The sequence below is a fragment of the Crocuta crocuta genome, unplaced genomic scaffold (genome assembly GCF_008692635.1).
Source record: "Crocuta crocuta isolate KB4526 unplaced genomic scaffold, BGI_CrCroc_1.0 scaffold62, whole genome shotgun sequence".
In the NCBI taxonomy this organism is placed as follows: domain Eukaryota; kingdom Metazoa; phylum Chordata; class Mammalia; order Carnivora; family Hyaenidae; genus Crocuta; species Crocuta crocuta.
The window spans coordinates 9,198,286-9,216,333 of NW_027529173.1; the positions used below are offsets into that span (position 1 = coordinate 9,198,286).

At 38.8% G+C, this 18,048-nt stretch overlaps 1 long non-coding RNA gene across 1 annotated transcript; it reads left to right on the plus strand.

Moving 5' to 3' along the window:
• The first annotated feature begins 906 nt into the window (after positions 1-906).
• Positions 907-17,008, plus strand: LOC144226307 (uncharacterized). The gene is made up of 3 exons (XR_013333599.1): positions 907-1,114; positions 7,347-7,455; positions 16,917-17,008. It is a non-coding gene; the product is annotated as an uncharacterized LOC144226307 (long non-coding RNA).
• Positions 17,009-18,048: the final 1,040 nt, after the last annotated feature.

The window sequence follows — 18,048 nt, forward strand, 5'->3', positions numbered from 1 at the left end:
CTCTGTTTATGCTGTCTCTGTTTCTCAATAATTTCTGTTAAAAAATTTAAATAAATAAATTTAAAAACGAAAAAGAAATAGATGATGATTGGGTTGCCTGGGTGGCTAAGTCAATTAAGCTTTCTAATCTGCCACCCTTCCCTCATCCCCCCTTCAACACCCCCATTCCTGTGCTCCATCCACATGAACTACTGCTTCTCCAAGAATCCCCTAGCATATATACCACACTCTGAATCATGTTTTTCTACTTTTTATACAATGCCCACAATGTCCCATATCCATTCCCTTCCCAGCCCTGCACTACCCCGTGTCACCTTGGAGATCTATTTATTGTTCAATACACGGTTCCGGAGGCTGCACTTTGGTGAGGCTTTTCTCAGTTTCCCAATCAGAGTAAGTCACTGTTTTCTTTACGCCACTTCTGTTTCATGTATCTACCACTACTTAAGCGCCGATCCCTTTGAAATTCTGTTTTCATGTCTAGTTCTCCTGCTAGACTCTTTGATCTCCGATGTCTTGCGCAATGCCAGTACAGAATTTATCACAGGCAGGTGAGTTATTAGACTGATTATAATTTAAATCCAGACACATCTGCCATGTAAAAGTTGCCAGCTGCCTCTCTGACTGCGAGTGAGTGTAAGTCTCATTGAGGCGTAATTTTGGTTTGTAAGGAAGCAGTTTAAATGCCCTTTTTAGTTAAATAAATGCAAGGCAATTAGGTAAAGATAGCCTGGGGAACAAGACATAAGGGGCCACTTTTTGTAAACAGGACTGCCAGGCGAATGGAATTGTTAGCTAGGAAAAGGTACAAAACATTGTCTAAAGCCAGGGAACATCTTGGGTGGAAAAGGAATATAACAAATGTATCTTATTGAATCTTTTTTTTTTTTTTTTTTTTAGATTGACATGGCCACAACTAAGATCTATAGGAGGAAGAGGCTTCATGTGGGAACTTCCGTAAGAGAAGGAAGGGGAAGGTCTGCCCTGGGGACCTGGACTCAACAGCCGGGTTTGAACAGACGTGGGAGAAAGGTCTGGTTCTGGTGTACACCACAGATGAGTGCCACAGCCCGCCCTCATCCAGTCTTCCTAGCACGGTGGACTTCCGCCACAGGTAAGCTCCCTCTTCCTTTATGTCAGAACTACTGCAGTCTTTGAAGACATCTCAGCCAATCATCAATTATGATAGTAGGTCTTGTTTGGAACAGCAACACTGCTGTACAGACCAAAGTAAAGTGGCTCAAAAACAGGCCACTGGGAGACTGGTCATATGGTCATATTATCCTCGACTCTATCATCACAAAGTATTTAAAAGGAAGGCTGCTTCTTTAAATTCAGTTCCTATGGTTATGGGATCATTTAAGGAGAGACAAGAGGCCCCAAGAAGAAGATGCGGGTCTTCCTGCTAACCTAACATTTGATTCTGAGGTGGTTTTATTTTGTTTATTTACTTTGAGAGAGAGAGAGAGACAAGGAGAGAGAGAAAATTCCAAGCAGGCTCCATGCTGCTGGCACAGAGCCTGACATGGAGCTCAAATCCATGAACCATGAGATTATGACCTGAGCTGAAGTTGGATGCTTAACTGACTGAGCCACCCAGGTGCCCCTGAGGTGGTTTTATTTGGAAAAATAAATTTTGTGATCTTACTTTTAACCTCGGCTCTTGAGGTGGGTTCTACCAATTACAGAGCGAATAGTCAAAGATTTTGTTTTTCCATTTAAGGAATGCCAATTTCAGATCTGTGGTTTAGGAAGATTATGCTGACAAAAACTGGTAGTTTTTGAATTAAGTCTGAATTAAGGTTAGTAACACAAACTGATACCAGGGGTGAGAAGGGTATCATATCGCTCTCATGTATTTAGCCAGAGTAACCAAAAAAAATGTTGGAACCATTAACGAAAAACAGGAAGCACAAAGGTGAATCAGCATGCGAGAATTTAACCAGTCTGCAATAAGAATGCAGGTGTGACATGGTGGTGATGTAGGCGTACATGTACAGAGCGGTCGAGCATGGTGGTTTTCAAAACTATTACAGTTGGAATGTTTAGATTACAGTTAGATATGTTATGATTGATTAAGCAGGTAACACATTTTGATTTTCTCACACTGTTACAAACTGCCATTGATTATAATAGGACCATGAACGGAAAGTGGGAGGTAAATAATGATTGGAAAACAGCAGCAGCATTAAAATAAAAGATGTTTTCTTAGGCAACAGCCACTTCGTGTGGCTTTGTGCCTCCTAGGTCAATACTTTTTAAAAGTGGTGTATCTACAAATTCCTGGGCTATTAAGAGTTCTGGAAGGGCAGTAATAGGCAACTCTACATGAAATCATATTCACATTTGCTTGATTTTGTATCTATTATGTAGCCATATTCATTATCATTTTAAAAAGGTACAAGAAAACTTTTTTTTCTATATGACTAAAATTTTTCAGATTCAAATTCTCTTTTTCATTTTTCATTGAGGTACTTGCTTTAATACCATACTTTGTGGTAATGCATGGTCTCTTAGGAATGTAACTCTAATGTATGGTCAAAAGATTTTAGTTTTCCCACCCAGATCCACCAAATCAGACTGCCTAAGGCTAAGTTCTTAAACAACTTCTAGAATAAGAAGTAACTGGAAATTACTGACTGAAGTTGATGACAGAAGACGGTACAGAATAACTTTCTACTGGCATAGATGCAAGGTAGGTGTGATTACTAGAGACAAGGGGAGGCCAGAAACTTGGAGGAAAGCCTGTGTTTTCATGTTGATAGAAATTTTTTTTTTAAATATTTTTTATTTATTTCTAGGAGAGAGAGAGAGAGACAGCGTGAGCAGGGGAGGGTCAGAGAGAGAGGGAGTGACAGACTCTGAAACAGGCTCCAGGCTCTGAGCTGGCAGTCAGCACAGAGCCCGACGCGGGGCTCGAACCCACGAACCGCGAGATCATGACCTGAGCGAAAGTCGGACGCTCAACCGACTAAGCCACCCAGGCGCCCCGATAGAAATTTTTAAAAGTTGCATTACGCTATACAATTGCTCAATTGTCAGGAGGAGGTCAGAAGAGATGGTGCCAGAAGCGATGGGAGTCAGAAGGGGTGTGTTTGCTCTGGCAGAGGGACTGCTTGTCCATTATGCAAATGATCCAGGCCAAAATGCATGAATATTGTGATGTTTGTGTGTGAACTGAAAGGGGGCATGAGCAGANACATTGTTAAGTACTGATGCCTAGTCTTCCTTTCATTAGAAGGGAATGTAGGTCACACCCCACTCACAAGGTGAGGCTGCCAAAGTAGAAATCAGTTAACAGTGGAGCGCTGAGACAGGAGTAAAAGAGCGCCCTCTGTAGGTGATACCATATCAGAGGCCGTCTCAAACAACCTTGGTTCTTACAGATTCTACTAGCCCCATACCTGCAAACAGACAGGCATTTAGAAAATATTCAGAGTCGGGGCGCCTGGGTGGCTTAGTTGGTTAAGTGTCTGACTGCCAGCTCAGAGCCTGGAGCCTGTTTCGGAGTCTGTGACTCCCTCTCTCTCTGACCCTCCCCTGCTCACTCTGTCTCTCTCTCTCCTAGAAATAAATAAAACATTAAAAAAAATTTAAAAAAAGAGAAAATATTCAGAGTGAATACATAAGCAAATTAAGTGTGCTTCAGGGCCATTGTGCCTCATCTCCTCCTCTGCTTGTTTTTGGGGCATTGAATGAAATTACACTGCATATGCCAACAATTGTTAGATAAAATAGTACTTTATTTTCTGTGATTTCATCGCATTAAAAATAGTATTTTATTTATATATGATTACTTTTATTTTTTTAGTTTACTGAGGAGCACAGAACTTATTAACTAAACAGCATTTTAGTTATAAGTAATTAAGTCTTAAAGATTACTCTAGGGGCACCTGGATGGCTCAGTCAGTTAAGCAATCAGTCTCAGCTGAGGTTATGATTTCACACTTTGGGAGTTCAAGCCCTGCATTAGGCTTTGTGTTGACAGATCAGAGCCTGGAGCCTGCTTCAGATTCTGTGTCTCCCTCTCTCTCTGCCCCTCCTCCTCTCCTGCGCATGCTCTCTCTCTCTCTCTCTCTCAAAAATAAATGAACATTTAAAAAAATTAAAGGTTACTCTAAACTACTGCCATCTTTGGCACAAAACAGGNAGTTAAGCAATCAGTCTCGGCTGAGGTTATGATTTCACACTTTGGGAGTTCAAGCCCTGCATTAGGCTTTGTGTTGACAGATCAGAGCCTGGAGCCTGCTTCAGATTCTGTGTCTCCCTCTCTCTCTGCCCCCTCCTCCTCTCCTGCGCATGCTCTCTCTCTCTCTCTCTCTCTCAAAAATAAATGAACATTTAAAAAAATTAAAGGTTACTCTAAACTACTGACATTTTTGGCACAAAACAGGTAAACTGAGCAAAGATGCAGCATTGTGCCTGACCTATTAAAAAGAAAGATAAAATTGTTGGCTATTTGCAAGTAATTTAATGAACAAACTGAATCCTAAGTTTGATATCCGATAAATCATTAACATTTTATAAAAATCAGTTAATGAATACCAGAAGGACAATTATAATTTACAAACTTACTTTGTTTTTCTAAAGTTTATTTATTTATTGTTTTTGAGAGAGACAGAGGCAGTGTGAGTGGGGTAGGGGCAGAGAGAGAGGGAAAGGCAGAATCCCAAGCTGGCTACTCACCGTCAGCTGCATAGAGCCTGATGTGCAGCTCTAACTGACAAACCCCTGAGATCATGAGCTGAGCCAAGATCAAGAGTCAGACGCTTAACTGACTAAACCAACCAGGCACCCTTACTTTAAAAAGAAGCTTTCCACATTTATCAATTATCCTCCAAACTGCCTTATAAGTGAGATCTGTGTGATTTATCTCAATTTTATAAATGAAGAAACTGAGGCTCTGTAAAGTTAGGTCATTTATTTGCTAAAGGTCACTGAGCTAGTGTTTTAGAGTTTTAACTTGGCTAGGTCCGGGTAAGAGCTCTGTCTATGACCACATTCTGACTTACTTTGGTATGTGGAGAGCAAGAGAGGGAAAAAAGTTATTTCAAAAAGTTTCCAATATAACACACTAGGGGAGCAAAAAAAAAAAAAAAAAAGGAAGATCAATATGTTCTTGTTTTGAAAGTATATTTTCTGCTTTTAGCTTATTAATTCCTCAGTATGCTTCACTTATCATGAAGATACAATATTTGAGAGTTAATAACTATCAGTCTGGAATCTACTGAGAGTTGGTAACAAATTTATGATATTCTCAATCCAAAAGGATTGCCCAGTCTTAAGGTATGTCCAGGTGTAGTTTCAAAATAGGGAATGAAATCAAGGTTAAAGCTTACTACTCATAGAGAAACAACGAGTGCTGAGGAAGTATCCTGCTAGCTTCTATTTAAAGATAACACTGCCTTTTAGTAGAAAGTTGGGTATTACACTGAGGCTTTTAGAAATCAATTACCATTTAACATTTTATATTCAAAACTCTAATTTCCAAAGAATTAAAAAAAATTCCATTTGTTTAGATTTTACTCAAATATTAAAGATTATTATATTATTAGGTACAGAGATTCAAAGCTGTAATGAATTCCAAGAATATGTAAATATTTGGATATTAAAAAAACATATGCAACTGCTGATGGGAATACACAATGGGGCAGCTGCTTTGGAAATTGTCTGGCGGTTCTTCAAAAGGTTAAAGAGAATTACCATAGAAGCAGGCAGTTCCACTCCGGAGTATATTCTCAAGAGAAACAAAAACATGTTCATGCAAAAATTTGTATATGAATGTTCATAGCAGCATTATCCATAATAGCCAAAAAGTGGAAACAATCCAACTGTCCATCAAATGGTGAAATGGATAAACAAAATGTGGTGTATCCACACAAAGGAATACTGTTTGGCAATAAGAATAAATGAAATACTGTCGCATACTGTGCGAGAGCGAACCCTGCAGACATTCAAGGTGAAAGAAGTTAGTCATAAAAACCACATATTGTATGATTCCATTTGCATGAAATATCCAGTATGAGCAAACCTATAGAGACAGAAAGTATAATTATGGTTCCCTTGGGCTGGGGAGAGAGAGGGATAGGGGAAAATGGTAAGTGACTGCTAATGGTCTGGGGTTTCTTTTTCATAGTGATAAAAATGTCCTAAAATTGATCTTGATGTCGATTGTACCACTGTGAATATGCCAAAACCATTTAATTATTTTTTTTGAAGGAGGGCAACAGTAATCTCTCAAAAACTAACTGGTTTTTCCAAGTAAATCAAGTTTCTTTTACAAAGACTTCCATGCTTATTCAGATACAAAAATATATAAATCTAGCACAATCACAGGGGTAAAAAAAGAAAAAAAGATTGCAATGCTCCAGTTTTTTCAGACAGCCCTACAGGCCATCATTCATGGTGTGTTCAGAAAAGCAGACATTTGACTGAATTCATTGCAGTTCTTTTACTTCAAAGGGCAAATAGTATCAGGCTTTGATAGATCTTGAGTCTTTGTATCAAAATGTCTGCTCATCTGAAGAGTGATTAGCTGACAAGGAAATAATTAACATGTACTAGCTTCAGTTACATATGCAAGACTTCAAGAAACAACACAATGCTTTGGAGAGGTTGAGTTTAGGATTGTGTCTGCTACTTGTTTTCATCTCACAGATAATTCATTCCAAATAAGTATAAAAATTGCACTGCTACAACATCAAAGAGGACTAAACAAAGATTAAGCAAAGGTATTTGGCAATCCACTGTGCCAGGAGATGGAGACACAAATCTCAGTTTTGGCAGCTGTGTTTGTATACATTCTAATCCAGCCTGACACTCGGACTCCTTACCAAGCTGAACACACATGCAACTGGTAAGACTTTGGCATAAACACAGTGTTATGTATATGAATTCCTTTTGCAGCCTGAGATTTATGTCTTGGAAATTAAACATGCATGTGTGCAGAGGCAGAGTATAACCACACATATGTACAATATTTATAGAGTCTTTTCTTGCCAGCACTGTGCTAGGCTCTCGGGAAATGAGATGCATATTGATACCTATTTATAAAAAAAAATGTACAAAATACAAGATGTTCTGTAACCATTGTTGTAATAGGTCTCACCACATATTATCTTCCTTCATGATGTTAGTGCTAAACACACTATCAATTATTTAATCAAATACATAGAACACTAAAATTTAAATTTGCTTTCGTTTGCCCCATGCCTCTTTTACATACGTAACTTGTGACTAAGTGACTAAAGGGACAAGGACGGCAGGTTTCTCTTTATCCATCCTGAGGAACTCTGACAACAAATCATCTCACACATGGAAGAAAGAAACTTTTTGTTCTTTCTTAGATTTTTGAGATATCTGCAATTATCTACCATGGCAACTCTGGGATTCTCCTGAGATGATGGAATTTTCAGCATTATCTGCTGATGTTCTGGAATCACAGTCCTCACTGAGGTAAGAATTAAAGGTGACTGCATCGGAAAATCTATTTTTTTTTTCCAGGAAACCCTCAACTACAATACTTTGGTCTCTGTGTAACAGTTGAGGTTTCAAGCTGCCAACAAAGGAAATCAGTTCCAGTTAGTTAAGCAGAAAGGGAACATGTAAAAATGTCAGATAGTTCTTTGAATCTGCGGGAGAGCCAGAGACCTTGGCTTAGGGGCTACACAGCCAAAGCCTATGCCAAACTTCTTTCAAGAATTTTTTGTACAAGCTCTTTCAATGATGTCACCTCATACTCCCTCCTCAGCCCTTGAGCTTCCATGGTAACTGTTCTCACAGAAGTCAGGAAACACCATTAGGGCTGCAGCCAACAGATAAAGCTTGCTCTATCAGATCCTCCTTGATCACTCACTCAGCAGCTTTGAGACCTTAGACACCTCTTTCCACCAGATTTCTTGGATATCATAGTCTTGTTTTCCTCTTCTTTCTTTGGCCTCTTCTTCTGAGTGTTCTTAGAAGCCTTTATTTTCCTACTATTTTTCTTTTAATGTTATTATTTCCCAGCTTTTGACTTTGACCTCACCTTTTCTTTCTCCACATGCCTCTTTGGGATTCTGCATTTCCTCTCATGGTCCTGAATATCATCTAAATGATGACAACTCCCAAATCTGTCTCCTCTACCTAGAGATATATCCTAAGTTCCTGATCTGTGTTTCCAAGGCTTTACCTCACATGGCCTCATGGACATGACAAACTCAGAACGCTCAAAACCAAGCTCATATTCCTCTCTCAAAGCTTGTTTCTTTCCACACTCTGTCTCTCTCATGAAATGATAACCACCCTCCCAGCTGACTGAGCCAGAAAACTGCCATCACCTTTGCTCATCTATTCGTCTTACCCTTTATACCCAGCCATATGCAGAGTTCTTCCTACTGATTCACTACTTCAGTATCTCTCCGAACTATTCACTTCTCTCCATCCTTGAAGCTACCACTCTAGTTTATACTCTTACTATCTCATGTCTGGATGGCTGCCCAGCTTCAGTGGCTTTCTGCCTCCAGTTTTGCCCCCTCCAGTACATTTTCCACACTGCAGCCAGGGAAACGTTCTATTATGCAAATGTTGCTACTGGCTTCTTTATCTAAAATCTTTTAGTGGTATCCCAAAGTCTCCAAGGATAAAGTCCAAACTCTTTAACATGTTTTAAAGTCTTTCACTGATCTTGTTCCTGCTTGCTTGTCAGCCTTAATCTTTTCTTTTTTCTTAGAGGTTTTATTTCTAAGTAATCTCCACACCCAATGTGAGGCTTGAACTCACAACCCTGAGATCAAGAGTGTCATGGTCTTGACAGAATCAGTCAGGTACCCCTTGTCAGCCTTAATCTTCACACACGATGCAGCAGCTGTATAGACTACATGAGATTCCATCCAGCTGTCTGTAACTAGTGACTCAAATAACTGAAATTGGAGGTGGTTTCATTATTATCATTTTTGACCATATCAAGAAATTCAAGGGTAGACAGTTCAGGGCTAGAATAGTGACTGCAGGATATCATCAGCCTCTCAGTCTCCTTATTATACCTTTCTACACTACCCCTCATTGCTTGGCCCTTTCTCCTCATGGTTCTTTCATGGTCTCAAGATGGCTGCTCCACCTCTAGAGATACATCATATTCCAGATAGGAAATGAGGGAGGAAAAATAAGGAAGAAGAGCCAGCACGCGTATCAGGAGAGCATCAACTAAACATCTGTTTATGTCTCATTGGCTAGAATCCTGCCAAATGGCCCTTAATTATAAGTCCAAAATGTTGTTTTCTGGGTGTGTTTTTATATCTTTTAACATAGATGTTTTTCTGAGTTCTGTTCATAAGAAAGAAGTAGAAATTATAGATGGACTAAATAATAGCATTTACCACAGGAGCTTTCTCTGAATTCCTGAAATATGAAACATTTTCTAGAAGATGGAAAATGGAAACATTTTCTTGTCATTGTCGCTGTTCCTCTTTCCCCTGAAATAGTTTCTCACAACACTTATTTGCCTGGCTAACGTCTACTTAGTCTTCAGGTCTAGCTTAAATAATACTTCTGATAGAGTATCTTCTTTCAGGTCCGCCTATCCTACCCTTCCTCAGATTCCAGACTAGCCTCCTTATGTACTCTCAGCATGAGTGAATTTTTAAAATGTGATATAATTTTCTCTTTAATGCTCCAACTTTTTCACTAGACTGTGCCTATCTTGATTACCACGGCATGCTTGTAGCACATAATGTATGTACTCAATATAAATTGTAGAATGGATATGAAATATACATGAATTGGATGATGGAAAGGATATCTGTACAGTATATATTATAATATATAGCTAATACAGTATAAGGAGATCCAAAAAATTAGAACATACTTGAAAATAAATATAGGGTGAATCATATGAAGTAGATTAATTTTTTGTAATTAATAATATGTCCCTCTGCTCCCGTTGTGGTACTAGAATTATCCTTCTCTAGGCTACTTGCTTATTTTTCTCAGAGTTACCATACTCTAGTGTTAGTATATTTAAACAGTTCACTGAGACTCAAAGGAGCTAGTTATTTTGAAGAAATGAACAACTAGTATAAGGATAAAGATTAAAAAATATACCAGGTAATGGACCAAAGGAGAGATTCTAATATTTTTCTCACCTGGGCAATAAAAGCTTTCTAACTTGACAAAATAGTTATATTTCCACTTAACAAATTCTTTTTTTCTTTTTTTCTTTCTTTGTCTTTCTCCTTCCTTCTTTCCTTCTTTCTTTCTTTCCTTCCTTCCTTCCCTCCTCCTTTCCTTCCTTCCTTCCTTCCCTCCTTCTTTCCTTCCTTCCTTCTTTCTTTCTTTCCTTCCTTCCTTCCTTCCCTCCTCCTTTCCTTCCTTCCTTCCTTCCTTCCCTCCTTCTTTCCTTCCTTCCTTTCTATTTTTATTTTAGAGAGAGTAGAAGTTGGGGAGAGGGGCAGAGGGAAAGAGAGAATACAAGCAGGCTCCACGCTCAGCATAGAGTGGGGCTCAATCCCATAACCCCGGGATCATGACCTGAGTTGAAATCAAGAGTCATTCACTCAACCAACTGAGCCACCCCTCCACTGTATTAATTCTTATACGTGTTTTAAACTATCAACATCAACTTTCAAATGTTATTATGCATCTTCTCATACTTTCCAATATCTTAGCAGATAATAAATAAATATTTGTTGGATGAAATAGGTACCAGAAAAGTGGCATTTTCCTCATATTAAGAGGGAAATAATGAAGATTTGATAAAACTTAGCTTAGAATTCTTGTTGAGGGATTTTCATATTGTGCAGAAGGCTAAGACTCCATCCAGGTTTCTTAGGCCTAATTTTTTTCCAGGGCAGAATTTTGTACTTCTTTGCTAATCATTTTCTTATGACCTATACGGATGATTTAACACAGAAATCCTTACTTTTGGCTAAACATTGGCTCAAAATCTAGATAAATTATATGAATTAATGCTTCCTGAAAGTTGAAGAAAAATTAAAACATAAACTGGAAATTAAGATTCAGTATGTGTTTATATTGGCTAACATCATTCTAAGTGAGACAGCCATCAGAGAATATGCTTTGGGAAAACAAGCCTTAGCTCTGAATCAAATATACAATTTAACTCTAAAGTTTCACCAATATGAATAAGTGATGGCATCTGATGGCATTTGTATTTTCAGTGAGCTATCATGAAGTAGTGGACACAGGATGAAAACAATTAAATAAAGAATAACTCGAAGGCATAAGTGAAGTCAAAAGTCAACTTATAGACCATTACTTATGCATTCTACTTATCTTTATCTAAATTTCTCACATGCTGCAATATGGTGGGCCTTGTGGATTTTTCTGGGAAAATGTTTGCTCCAAAACCTAGAGCTAGTATTTCCCCATTTCTTCTCTCTTATTTACCCCTAAATTTATTGGGGTATAATTGGCACATAACATTATGTGTGAGTTTAAGAGGTACATGTTAATTCGATACATTTATATATTGCAAAATGATTACCACCCCTTTTTTTGTGGTGAGAAAATTGAAGGTCTGCTCTCTTAGAATTATTCAAGTATATACTGCAGTATTATTAGTTATAATAATGTTAAATATTAGGTCCTCCGAATTTTCTTTGTTTTCTAGTCCTTTCAGTAAGCTACCGCCAAATCTGCTCAGAGCCCCCACTGGCTCCACAGGCCATTAGAAGGTCTACCTCCATAGCCATCATTGCTTCCCCATAGAAGTTGCCAGAATCTGTCAGGGGAATTATTTTTTGTGCTTTTATTGTTTTTTAATCAACTCTTTACTTTGAATTTTGCTTTTTTCTCTTAGCTTGTTTTCTATAGCTTTAATTTTAATTCATCTTCTAACCATGTGTATGACACTTTCAATGCAACTTCCATGTTAGGCTGTGCTTCTCATGGGTAACCAGTTTTCCAGTACAGCACAAAGAACTTCACCTTTAGTTTCCTACCCTTACCCTATTATATTGCCTGGTATCTTAAAAAGAGTGCGGCGGCTAGCAGCACCTTGTTCTGTATTTGTTAACAGGTTACCAAACCATTGGTACATTTTCTCTCTCGCTATCCAAAATGTTTCACTTCTTCCAGTCCAAATAAACCCCTTCTCTTAAAACTGAATCTCTCTCTCAAAAAAAAAAAAAAAAAGCCCACTGCTAACTGCCCTTCTTCCCCCTTTAGATGTCCTCCAACCGTAAACACACCACTCAGGCTTGCCTCTGCAGAAGTCAAGAGTGATAGGTGGCAGCCCTGCTTCCCCTGGGCTGATTACTCGCCTCACAGAACCACCGAGCCACGTTTGGGGAGCCAGGGATACCAAAGCACTAAATGATGCCAAGCCACACTCACTCCTCACCTCAGCCAGTATCCTTCCTAAGAAGGTTTCAAGGACGTTTTTCATGTTCAGCTGTTACAAGGTCACAGTCTTCTTAACTTCTGAGAGATAAACATATAGATGGTCCATTGATGTGAGCAGGATTTCTCTGTGTATTTAATCAGATTCCCTCCTCTCCTGACAAAGACAGGGATGAGGTAGTGGTACACATTTAGTCCTGGCAGATCTTAACTATTTTGATATAGAAAGACCCTCCGGTCTTTCAGTTCCTGCTCTGAAATATATTCTCTATTTTAACTATAGAAAAGCTGCTCCAGAAGCTCCTGGATGGCTCAGTCGCTCCTGAGTGCCCAACTCTTGATTTTGGCTCAGGTCATGATCTCACAATTTGTGCAATCAAGCCCCATGTTGGGCTTTATGAAGACATAAAGACATAGAGAATCTTGAGATTCTCTCTTTCCCTTTCTCTGTCCTTCCCTGGCTCGCACGGCCCACTCTCTTGTTCTCTTTCAAAATAAATAAATAAACTTAAAAAATTTTCTTAAAAAAAAATAGAAAGAAAAAGCTACTCCAGATTCTAGTGTAGGTCTGGGTAGTGGGGAGTTTTCATTACCAGGTAGAAGCACTTAGACAGAGGCGAGTGTTGGCTAATAATGGGTCGTAGAAGTGAAAAGTATATGCTCTGTGTTCACATCACAGCTCAGCTAATTTTACCAGCTTATACTCTGGACAATATCAGAAGGACGTATGTCTGTCTAGGCTTTTACTCTGTGCATAAACAAGGAAACGTGAGTTGTGGTGTTCATTTGTACCTGTGAATGTGACCTCATTTCAAAAATGGGTTCTTGCAGATGTAATTAAGCTCTTGAAATTAGATCTTCCTGCATTAATTGACTGGACCCTAAATCCAATGACAAGTGTCCTCATAGGACACAGTAGAAAAGACACAGTGAAGGAAAAGACACAGTGAAAAGTGCCATGTGAAGGAGTCAGAGGTTGGAGCTGTGTGCAGTGAGCCAAGGAACATGTGGAACTTCCAGAATCTGAAAGGGAGAAGATTCTCCATAGTGAAGAGACCTCATAGTGAGTCTTCATAATGAACATGACCCAGAGGAGACCTTGATTTTGAATTTCTGACTTCCAGAAGTGCGAGAGAGTAAATTTCTGTAGTTTTGCACCACCAAGTTTGTGGTAATTTGTGATGGCTGCCTTAGGAAACATACGGTTTGTGACAGTAATAAAATAAATACAATTAAATAAGATTTTTAATCCTCCTGACTTCCCTTCCTATCTAAGGAGAGAAGCATTCTTGTGTCAACTCAGCCCTGCATTGTTTGCTTGATCGTGGGGAAGGGTGCAAAGGAGAATAATGTCGAGAGCAGGAATCGGGCTGGAAGCTGAGGACAGGGAGGGTGGCAACAGAATGAGAAAAATTAGGAAACGCGAGCAGCCGCTGTGAAGAGCAGATTTGGAGGGAGGCCTGCTCTGTGTTCTAATGTGTTAATTCGCCTCTGGCTGCCTTCTCAAGAGAATTTCGACAAATACTGGAGCGACTTCAGAGGCTTCCTGGAGCTGGGTCTTTGTTTCTTTAGGACGCATTACTATGCTGAGATTAGCGTGGCGGTGAGGAGCGCTTAAATTAGGTTATACTTTTATAATCAGAAAATAAAGGTAGTTTCTCTTTGACAACACAAAAGTGTGTGTGTGTGTGTGTGTGTGTGTGTGTGTACACACACCAGCGTACTCTTGATATATTGTATTCAGAGATGGCTACAGGTGTTCGGGAAAAGAAAAGATTCCTCTACTTCCCCCCGGACCAGGGACGCCCTGACCCGTGCAGACTGACGCTACCAGAACGTCTGCCTCCAGTTGGACAACAGATGTTTCCTGCTAGTCCTGAGAGCTTCCATCCCTGCACGATTTGCCTGGGAAACTGACCCCCAAAGTTCTTATCTAAAAATGGAAATTACTTGTCAAATCTGCCTTCCGGGCGCTGTGGCACTAATCGGGTTATAATCTGCTGTAGCCTGGAGCAGCTGCCGAGAGCCCCCAGACTCTCCCTCCTTCGCCCCGTAGCCCGCATATCTTAGCACTGTAAATGTGCCAAAATCTACATGCGGGGCCTCTCCCCAAAACGACAACAGCAGCGCCAATAGCAATATTATGGAACCCTTTGAACCCCAGCAATCAATTCACAGAGAAGCGCCAAACATGAGAATACCCCTGCTCTGAAAACTTTGCTTTTCTTAATTCCCATTTGATCCTGAAGGAGCGAGGCCACTGTGTGTACCAAATACATACAGCAGGCTATGTATATAAAAATTCCAAGGCCAAGTGTGATGTGACCTGTGTAAAGTGAGGGACTGTGTATTTGGCATGGGGCAGACTATGGGCAGGATTTGCCACTGTGACATTTTAACCAACCACTGTATTAAACGTATTAAATATGGTTTGGAACAGGGACAGTGATTTGTATTATGTTTACTTGTTATCTCTGTCTCCAGGTTAAGTGGTAGTAAAATGGATTGTTTAAACCATTTTCTCCCGGATGACCAGAGACACTGATTCTGGATTTTATCTCCCTCATTAATACAAAGCTGTCGTGGTGGAATTATGTATCCACACCAAAATGGCACGTGATGTCTTACCTCCGCTCTAAACATCACCAGTTCATCTCCTGATTCCATAGACAGGTCTGCCTATCTGATGTATGGCTTCTGATTTTAAAGATGGTATTGAGATACAGTCAAGTCCGTTTTTACCTGTCCATTGTTTACCATCCATAGAGAAGTGGATTCAATCCACAGACAAATGGGTCAGTAAATGTGCTTTTCAAAAAGCATATGCAGTGGTAGTGTTGTTTACATTCACCGCACTGAATTAAAAAATGTAACAGCTCCATCAGAATTGGTTATTCTCTATACCAATTACATTTTCCATTTCTCATATTCCACAAATGCTCCAACATCACTGATACCTAGAGGTAATCTATATCTAAAAGAAATGATAAGATTGATATGAATACCTCCAGGACTCCTTCCTATAGGCAAAGGGCAGGGAGAAGAGATTGTGCAAGCTAGAGAGAGATCTTATGAGTGAGCCTTGTGTCACCTTTCATCACAAACACCCTTTCCAAGCATCTGGTCCTTATAAAATGAGGGAGACAGTCAGCCTCATTTCAATGACCTGCCTGCCTTTTTTCATCTTATTTCCTAAACTCTATCTGACATGAGCTTCATTATGTATCTACAATGTTGGCGAGACTCTTTTCTAGAAGATAGCGTTACTAAAGACTCCATATTCAGCTGTTATTTCCAGTTCACCGGAAAAGGAAGAGGTCGGGAGGGATTTCCACCTGTATGGCGTCTTTGGTGGGTCAATGTGCTGGTGAAGACTTGTCCCCGTTCATCTCTTCCTCTGACCATTCTAAGGAGTTAAACACCCTGTTGCCCCTTACAGCCAGGGATCACCAGTCCCCTGGGAGGAAAGACCTTTAAAATATTTTCCAATACAGACCTCGCACAAGTGAATGCCAATGTCAGATAATTAGGAAAATTGAAATTATCTCATTTTTGTTTGCTTGTTTACTTGGGAGTTGACATTAGCCAGAATCATTTGGATAACATCAACATTAATCTTCTTTCGTGAATTATTAAAACCTTAGACTGTGTCGTAGTAAATTTGCAGGAATAATATTTTAATTCAGTACTGTTTGCAATCAGTATGGAAATGTATTTTATGATCAAGCATTTTTAATAAAGGTGTCATTTTTCTCATTATAACATTAAATATAATCCCTCTAAAGAAAATGGATTTTGTCATATTAACTAAATCAAGAGGTTACAGAAAACATTATGACTACTGAATTCTTATTCTGGCACCAAGAGAAAAATGTATTAGAGATCATCTTTCTAAAGAGATAGAGGCCTGATGAAATAAATGCAGATTTCATAGTCAATTATATACGGAAAATGACTGAATACAGGACTGCTGTTTTCAAATAATAGTCAGCTGCTTTTCACATCAGCATGAAAGAGAAAAACACAAAACAAATTGCAAGCACAAGGGAAACAATACATCTGATTTGCCTTCCACTGATTGCATTATACAAGGAAATTGCTCATCAGTATCTTTCTTTCTTAGCCAATGCAAAAAATAAATAAACAAATTTTATCACTTAAAAATTTGGTTATATCCTTTGGTGCACTTTTGTATGCCTTTTTGTTGTGATTGTACCATAGAGTGAAATTTCTGGGTTATAAGGGAAATTTATGTTTATTTTAATAGAAAGTGAAAGTTCTTCAAAACCAACATATCATTTCAACTTTGAGCCAGCAGTGGATGAGTGTTCTAGCTGCACCATATCCTTACTAGTGTTTTTACTTGGTATTTCCAAGTAAAATATTTGATTTTAGGCATTCCCTAATGACTACTGAAGTTGAAACACTTTTTATAGGTGTAATGGCTTTATTTATATCGGGTTTTTGGTTTGTTTATTTGTTTTTTATTTTTATTTTATTTTTTTTATTTTTTTATTTTTTGTGAAGTGCATTTATAAGCTTTTCTCCCAGTCTCTCAGGTTGTTTTTCTTACCCAGGGACCACAGCCACCTGGAATGAATGGTCATTCTACATATGCTGGGCATATGCAAGCCTTTAAATTCAAACCCTGTTCAAATGCATTAGGCTTAAAATAAATGTCAGGGCTTTTTTTCCTATTAATTCAAGGTAAGTTTCAAGTTACTATTTTTAGAAGAAGGACTGGTTTCTCTATACAACAGGACACATTTACAGTGTGTTGCTTTGGGAAATTACTGGCATGAGAAGTGTTCCATGGCTGATTGATGAGCCTGGTGGATAGATACTAATGTTTAAATCTATAGTGGTTTTCTAACCATTAGTAGAGGCCAAATGCTGCTAAAAATACAACATGGAGGCAATTCTCTTTAGAAAGACTTTTAGAAGTGGGTGGTGTGAAGAATAATTTGATAAGCTACTGAGATAGGAGATGGGAATAGTAAGCATTATGCTTGAGTAAATACAGATAATCTCTAAATGGCTCTCCAATACAGAGGGTAATGCAGGACTTCTGATTGGCTGTATTCTTGTAGGAAAATGTAGCATCTATTTTTCTTTTATGGCTTCTGAGAGCATATGTTTTTGCTGTGATGCATTCAGAAGTTATATAACTGTGCTTTCTTCTCTTCACTTTCTTTTGTGTAGGTTAAAACTCTTGGCAACAGAACTGAAGAGTTATTTTAGGTTTTCCAACCTTATCATCTTCCTGTCTATCCCATCTGAGATTGCCATTCAATAAATAGTAACTGAGACCCTACTATATGCCTAGAAATCAGAGATAAGAAAGAGCTACTAGATAAACTACAGAACCATAGTCAAATACAATGTACATCGAATCACTAAACTTGTGGACAAGTACTCTTTAAATATTTCCTTCTCACCAGCCTTAAATAAGTATATGAAACTTGCTTCATAAGATACTTATAAATATATTTTAATATTTTTCACTCCATTATTATTCCTGGAAATAGTTAAATGCCTTCCTATCTCATTGTTGTTGAATGCTCAAGTGCTATCTTTATTAGTATACAGGTCAATGCCTATTAGGTAAATGTCAGTACTGACTGACGTGACCACAATAAGCTCCAAGGAAGCCTGAGAAATTTCAGTTATACCTAGTCAGCACATATTTGCTAAAATTTTGGTGGGTTC